General features: G+C 36.6%; 1 long non-coding RNA gene across 1 annotated transcript in view; it reads right to left on the bottom strand.

Moving 5' to 3' along the window:
• Window positions 1-1200: 1200 nt before the first annotated feature.
• LOC141258357 (uncharacterized) overlaps window positions 1201-7814 on the bottom strand; it is an 8899-nt gene continuing 2285 nt past the window's right edge. The window contains exon 3 of the long non-coding RNA XR_012318300.1: window positions 1201-3379. This is a non-coding gene — a long non-coding RNA (uncharacterized lncRNA). The remainder of the gene's footprint in view (window positions 3380-7814) is intronic.

The raw sequence follows: 7814 nt of genomic DNA, 5'->3' as shown, positions 1-7814 counted from the left end.
AGACAACATTTACATGTTGGTATACATTTTTACTGTATGCTCTTGTATGGACTAGAATAAAGTACACTATTCCACAAGCTTAGTATATATGTCAGAAGCCTACATAACCTTACATAACTTTACATGTAAAACCAAAGAAATGAGCCAGAGCATAAGTTGGTACATGGTGCAAAATACAAAATGAGCATATACCCTATAGTAAGGAAATAGTACATGGAAATAACATAGGGTACTTAGTTAACACTATTTTGATCAAAAAAGCGTAAACGCCATCCCACCACGACAATCGGGATGGTCCTATCCTATCTCTAGTATTAAAACCTCACTTTGTGTCAGCCGACCTCAATATAGGTAAGGGCAGAGCAGGATCGGGGCCCGACTGTCCAGAAAACTTCAGTCTGATTCATTAGATAACTGAGCTGTCCAACGTCAATAGCTACTTTCATACAAGTTTTTTTATCAATATCTTTTCAATATTTTTGGTCTTGGATATATAAAATCTTGCTTTAAAGGATCTTGTCTACTACTAGACAATCCCAGTTTAATAATTTCAGAGCCCCATTTAAAATAAAAACAGTAGATACTTATGTAGCAGCACCGTTCCAGTAATGTTGGTGCCGCTGTTCCTGGCCGGCTTACGTGTCATTGTTCTGTCACGGATTTGCTACAGCCAACTAGCGGTCGCTGATTGGTTGCAACCTTTACTATTTCATTAGTTACTGATTGGCTGCAGCAGACCTGTGACACAACAATCACATGGGACCCACCAGGAAAAGCGGCACCAACATAGCTGGGACAGTGCTGCAGTGGGAGCCAAGTATCCACTGTTTTTATTTTTAATGCGGTCATGAAGTTATTAAGCTGAGGTTGTGCAGTAGTGGGCACATCCTTTAAAAGGAATCTGTCACCAGATTTTTGCCAACTACTTTAAGAGCAGCATAATTTAGAGGCAGAGATCCTGATTCACTTACTGGGCTACTCACTGTAAATATGATAACTGTTTTATTTGTAGATTATCACTAGAGTAATAGTAAACCTGCAGCCATATAGTCTTACATATTCAAGCGCTCCGTATAACCCCGCCCAACCCCTGATTGGCAGCTTTCTGCCTATGCACTGTGCACACGAAAAGCAGCACATCAGTGGTATGGGCGGGGTTATACAGAGCTCAGCATTCAGAGAACTGGTAGATCTGCAGCAGAGAAAACATGGATTTTATCAAAACTGAATAGCTCAGTACGTGGCACATCACTAGAATCAAGTTCTCTGCCCCTACATTATGCTGCTCTCAGTTAGGGTAGCAAAAACCTGGTGACAGATTCTCTTTAATTTAAAAATATAACATTTGCAACTTTCACCTGTGGGAGGAAAACGTCCATTGAAGTAAGAGTGTTGAAAATGCAGTAATTTAGATTCAAACCTAATATCTTACTACATAAAAAGCTTAATGGTGAGGTGAGTCCGAGAAAAACATCAGCTGCAATTACTTCAGTAGGCCAGAGGGGCAGCATACAGAGAGATTTCCACACGATCTGCCCTGGGCAATTCACTTTTTGAATTGGCGAACGTCTCTGTAATCTTCTAAATTTTATTTTTGTTTTCCATAATGCCATTTACTAATTTATTAATTATGACAACTTTGTTGTTTATCGTGTAAAAAGGCTGAAAGTAGATAGACATGGGTAATTTGAGTTAGTTTTTATTATGTAGAGCACACTTTTCTAGCTTCCGAAACTTATTTGTTTCGGAACACGGGCTGCTAGTATATGTATATGATGATAAACTGATATAATTTGGACCATAATAGGGAGATCTACAATACATACTTTAACAAAAACAGTTTTAAAAAATGTCAAGCCTAATGCACATCTGTTCAGAATCTACATCAAAAACTCTATGTGAAAAAAATCCTCAGGCCAGACACATTGTACTCGGACTGACATGCACAGACCGCCTGGGGGTCTTCTGACCCAAACTCAACAGCCTCGGAGGCATATATGACGCTGTCAAGTTCAGGTCAGAAGACCGGGGCTGAGCTGTGTACTCCAACCGCGAAACACAGATGTCTGTTCACACAGTCAATGTTTCATATCAAAATTACTCATTGAAGTGGGAGTGAAAATGCTAAGAATTTTCTACTAAAAGGTTTCCTTATTTTGTTCTGATGGGGTCATCTTCTGTTGGTAAGAAATGTGTAAATGATACACACAATCCAAAAATTGTACATAAAACAATAGATGATCAGCATTTGTATAATTAGAAGGTCATTTTTAACACACATCTAAGACCTCGATTATTTCTATATTCCTTTTCGTGAAAATTAATATCAGCATACAAAACAGCAAAAAACCTTTCCTTTGGAAATGTTTACCTAAGGACTCTCTCTTGGGATCTTTTTCTTGGAAAAACAGGGTGGAAAAGTAGATATCAAAACGAGCTCTATACAATATACTTACATACGTAGATATTTATGCCATATTTCATGCAAATTAAAATGCGAAAATCACATCTTGCATGGAAACTTTGTAGGCAATTAATTTATTTTTTTAATTAATGCAGTGCTGTGAAATTATTTATTATTCTTACTTGTATAGCTTCATTAATTCCGCAGCTTTTTATAGACATTATCATCACTGACCCCATTGGGGCTCACAATCTACATTCCCTATCAGTATGTCTTTGCAGTGTGGGAGGAAACAGGAGAACCTGGAGGAAACCCACGCAAACACGGGGAGAACATACCAACTCCTTGCAGATGTCACCATGCTACCCTGATTGTATGGTGGTTGAGTCGTTAACTATTTCAAGACTGAGGAGACATTTATCCCCGTTCTTGACTAGGCAAATTTGTTTTTTGTACATACAGTTTAAAAGACCTGTAAAAAAAATTATTATATGGATATTCAAGTAGTTCTTGCTTCTTCTTTTTTGTGATACATTGGGGCTTCATATTTATGTCACTTTCATGTTCTGTTGTATTTTTTTGCTGATAATTGGTGATATGGGAGGAAAAATAAAGGAAATAAGTGTCTGTTTTTCCCAATTGTTTAATTTTTTTTTATGCCCACAAAGAATTACTAAAATACATTTAAAATCCCTCACAAAAAGTGTGAATGGAGGGTGGTCAATAGAATTATATTCACTTGATTGTAGTGTAAATGTGATTTTGTAAGTTTTAGTCTAACATAAAAACATTATATTAATGGGCAGAAACATAAAACACACATCTTAATAAACACTTTATTAAAAATATGAATCTAGAATATATATATATTGAAGGCATCCTGGGTTCTGCTATAGCTCTCTGTTGTAGTAGCCTTGTCCTGGACATGCAGATTCTCTTCAGTTTTTATTGGGAAAGGCTTCATTTCCTTAGCAACTATAAATATAAAAGAAATATATATTAAAGAAATAAGCAAAATATACACTGGATGAGCCATAACGGAATCACAATACAAATAGATTAACATAATAAAGGAAATGAAAGTCATATAAATTACAAAGCTTTTCGATCTTATCATGTCCATGGTCATCCCATTGAGCATAACAAAAAGTAGACGTGCTTGTGTATCTGACTACAGGTGCCCATAAACCTTCAATAGCTGCTGTTGTTCAGATGACGGATATCCCTCCCGTCCTCCCCATTCACGTGCATGTGTTCTGAATGAGGAGTGGGGGGTAAGCCGCTGCTGGACAACTCTGTAGGTTATCCCACCTAGGCTCAGACATGTTAAAATTCAACATCTCCAATTCTTCTTTCCAACATCATCTTTGTGTGGCCTCCATACATATTAGTAAACTGGTCTCACAAAAATCGGCAGGTTCAGCCAACTTCGCTCCAAAGTGTGTAGGCTCATTAAGAGAAGGTTCACACCATGTTTAGGCATTTGGCCTATATGCCAAAAAATTCATCCGATGTGTACTACTAATGTGTGCCTTGGCCTTCTATTTGGCACATGTCTGGTCAGTATACATTGATATATTTATATACATGTATACATATGTCATCTATGCTTTTTAATTCTACTGTACAAACTATATGACATGATACATGTTTTTGTTTTTTTACAATGAGTTTGTGGCACATGTATGAACCAGTATGGGCAGGCGGTTGTAAACACATGGGGCATCTACGTAGAAAGGGTATATATTTGTTGTAGATTTTATGTTATAACTAGAGATGAGCGAACCTGCTCTTAAAAGTTTGGCTTTCGTACCGGACAGTTAGTGTCTGGTGCTAAACGCTGAACATGGACTTTCCCCAGAAGTCCGTTGCAAAGTTTGGAGTTCTAGGGAAAGTCCATTGCCAAGAGAGAGAGAGAGATATTTTTTCTTACCCAGACCCAAAGTTCAGGTCTCCATTGTTTTCAATGGGGTTGGGGTTCTGCCTCAAGTTTGGGTACAGTTCTGGTACCCAAATAGAAATTAGGAATAAACTTCGGGTCGGGTACTAGAACTCGAACTTCCACGGGTCCGCTCATCCCCAGTGACAACTTGGAAAATGTTTTTATCACAAATAATTAAAATTCTTAAAACAGAAATAATACAAAATTCTAGTTTTCTATAAAGATAGCATTTTACTTAAACCTAAAATCTTTATTCGTCATATTAAAGTATCCCATCTGGCCAAAATATTCATGTTAAATTACATACAAGTCTTGTACATTGTTAATAAGACAAATATGTACACATTGCTCCAATAATCTCAAAGAAGGGATTTACCAAGATCAAAAATCTTCTCTTTTTTATTTTTAATGAAAATTTCAATGAGGCATATATGATTCATGATGTTCTCCATACCCACTGGATTTGTATTTAAGAAGTATTCTGTAATGAAGTACTATGTGGAGGCTCAAAGAGAAGTATTAAAGTATAAAAGAGGGATATTAAACAGTATGAAACGGCAGAGACTCCGTGCCACTGTTAAGGCTCTGCTTTCTGTATAAGGCTTCCACCAAGTTTTTGCTTTTGTGTATAGATACTTGAGGTAGAAGATTCCAAAGTACATACTGAAGTTTAAAGATGTGATATTTAAGTATGAAGCTTCTTGGCTGCTTTCTTTCATATACAGTCCCCTACCTGTCTGCAAATTGTGTATAGTGTGGCTCATTCACTGTAAGATAAAAGGGAATTGGTCAGTTGGAACAGCCCTCCTAAGCCGTCTATATGAGCATACAGATCACAGAAAGGTGAATAAAATGATACTTTGATATCTGCAATCTAATATCTTATTCCAGAGAAATCCAGAGCCAGTTAAGATCTATGGGCCAGACATAGATCTACCCGAGAATCTGCCTCCAGAGTCTTAAACGAAAGGAGGCATTACCATAGTGAGACATGTAATGACTGACAGTCTTCTCTCCTTATCTACATGTCTCACACTGGTAACTGCTCCTTTCATTTGAAATAATCCCTGGAGGCAGATTCTCAGGGAGATCTATGTCCGGCCCATAGATCTTAAGTTAACAGCTCATTTACAGATTAAGAAAAATTTGGATTTCTCTGGAACAAGGCAACAGATCACAGATATCAAGATATCATTTTATTCAATTTTCTTTGACCTGCGTGCTTATATAGATGGCTTAGGAGGGTTGATCTTGCTGACAAATTCCCTTTCAGTTCCACCAATGAGTTTTTGAAGCTGCGCACTTTTGCTGCATCAAAAACGCAACATCGTACATTTCCAGCAAATTTAATGGGATTTATAGAAAAGTCATATCCACTGTGCTTTTTCTTGCGCTGTGTAAGCTCACCTCCGGTGCATGTTTGAAATCCGCAACATGTCAATTTCTCTTGCAGGTACGCTGAGTTTTATGTGCAGCTTTTTCCCATAGAATTGATTAGTTGCAGAAAATCCACAAGTAAAAACTTATATACATTTTTAGTCTGTTTCCACTGCAGAAACAAGCTCAAAACGCATGTAATCCACACATGTATCAATGAAGTTTTGTTAAAGCCAAATACCCGGATGTATCAAAAGCAGATGTATTTAAAACATGACATGTCAAAGAGACAAAAACCGCAGCATGAAAAGGAATAAAAACGCAAGTAAGAAAAACGAACCGAAAAAAAACCCATAAACGACGTAAAAAATCTGCAACATCAAAAGCTACCCAAACCCTCATCTTGGGAACGTAGCCTAAGATCCCTGAACCGCAACTTTTTACATGGAACCCGTAGACAGGTGTGCTGCTGTTTTTTTTCTGAAATCAATCCTGTTTTTATAATCCTGAATAGCCCCTTTAACGTCACGCTATTAAAAGGTTTTGCCTTGCCTTTGCCTCATCTATATAAAGTCTCCAAATGGCAGTGTACACTACGGAAATACCAGGAAAAATTGAACAAAATTGAATTTTCGAGCTGAAGACGATTCAGTCAGCTGTTTTCCTTTTTTTTTTTAAAAAAGAGAATAGTCTAACTGGGGGTATTGTGAATGTGAATAATTACATAAATATGTGTCTGCTTTACAGGGCTTTCACTACTTTGGGAGATTTCAGGTAGCATCTTTATTGACTTATTTATGTTGGAACAATTAAAAACAATTCTTATTCATTTTTTACTTGAGAACTTTTAGAAAAGTTCTCAAGTATTGCATCACATCATAATGCTTTGTGTCATTTGGAAAATCTATTAGACGTGTTAACATTTTGATTTCCTTACATTCCATTGAAGAACGTCTTTTGATGTACCAATGTGGACAAACCTTAATTGTAACCGTATCTTACTACGAGGTCCATAGAACAAAGCAAGATAACAAAAACTTGTACAGTTTTCATTGCAGCAATTTAGTTAAATTACATTTTGGTAAGGAATTTCCCTAAAAATTAGAATTAATTTTGAAAACCATTCACTCAATATCTTTTTTTTCCTTTGTGGAACCCCAAAATAACTGTATCATTATATCCTGTGAAAGAAACAATATGGAAAGCTAAAATGATGGATGTGATTTCTTAACTTTAAGGTTTGCAGACAATAGACTTTTTAAACCAATAGATCGATATTTTTTTATTCCATCATTCTAGCAAAAGGTCCATTTATTTTGCAACGGATTGAAAACAGGGTAACAAAGTGATTCATTTTATGTATTTGTTGTGTAATCTGTTTGGACCAATAGAAAAAATACATGTAAAAAAGCACATTATAGGTAATAAATGTTATGTTATTGAGCACAGTTAGTGATTCAGCAGTACCATCTAGGTAACATTCACAGTATATAAGATATATATTTTAAGATGATAGAGGGACCCTTAACAGGTACAAATATCTGCATGGGCATCCCAGAACTCATGGTCTGTTTTATGATTGCAAAACGAAAACCCCACATAATGCCATTTATCTGTGGCAAGTAAAATTGGCATCTTCCTAAAATACTCTTGATCCTTTATCTACAAGTGTGTAATTCATCGAGGGTAGCCACATAGTCATCAGACTCATCCATCAAGGTCTATCACCCCAGATCTAGCTATTTGGTCCAGTAGGAAAAAACACAATTCCCATCTCCCAGCCTGGACAATTGTGGCCAATTTTGCCTCGTATGGCAAATGAATGTTCCTTCCTGTCTCCATAAGAGCAGTCAGATCAATTTCCTGGATCAGATGATTTCTATACCTTCTTTCTATTAACACTGTTGATACTATTAGTCAGAAGTGTCTGGTCCTTTCTTAAATTTCCCTATTGATTTTGCATTACTACCCCTCGTGGCCAGATATTCCACAGCTTAACCAATACAGTCATGAGAATTCTGATTGACAACACATTATAAATATGAGGGATTGAAGCTCTTTAGGGTTAATGCGAGAACACAAGGTTTATCT

Source organism: Phyllobates terribilis, unplaced genomic scaffold (genome assembly GCF_046119375.1).
Source record: "Phyllobates terribilis strain yellow unplaced genomic scaffold, ASM4611937v1 Scaffold_3__8_contigs__length_932513732, whole genome shotgun sequence".
In the NCBI taxonomy this organism is placed as follows: Eukaryota; Metazoa; Chordata; class Amphibia; order Anura; family Dendrobatidae; genus Phyllobates; species Phyllobates terribilis.
Note: the sequence above shows the minus strand (reverse complement) of the source record. Positions and strands in the feature narration are given on the sequence as shown.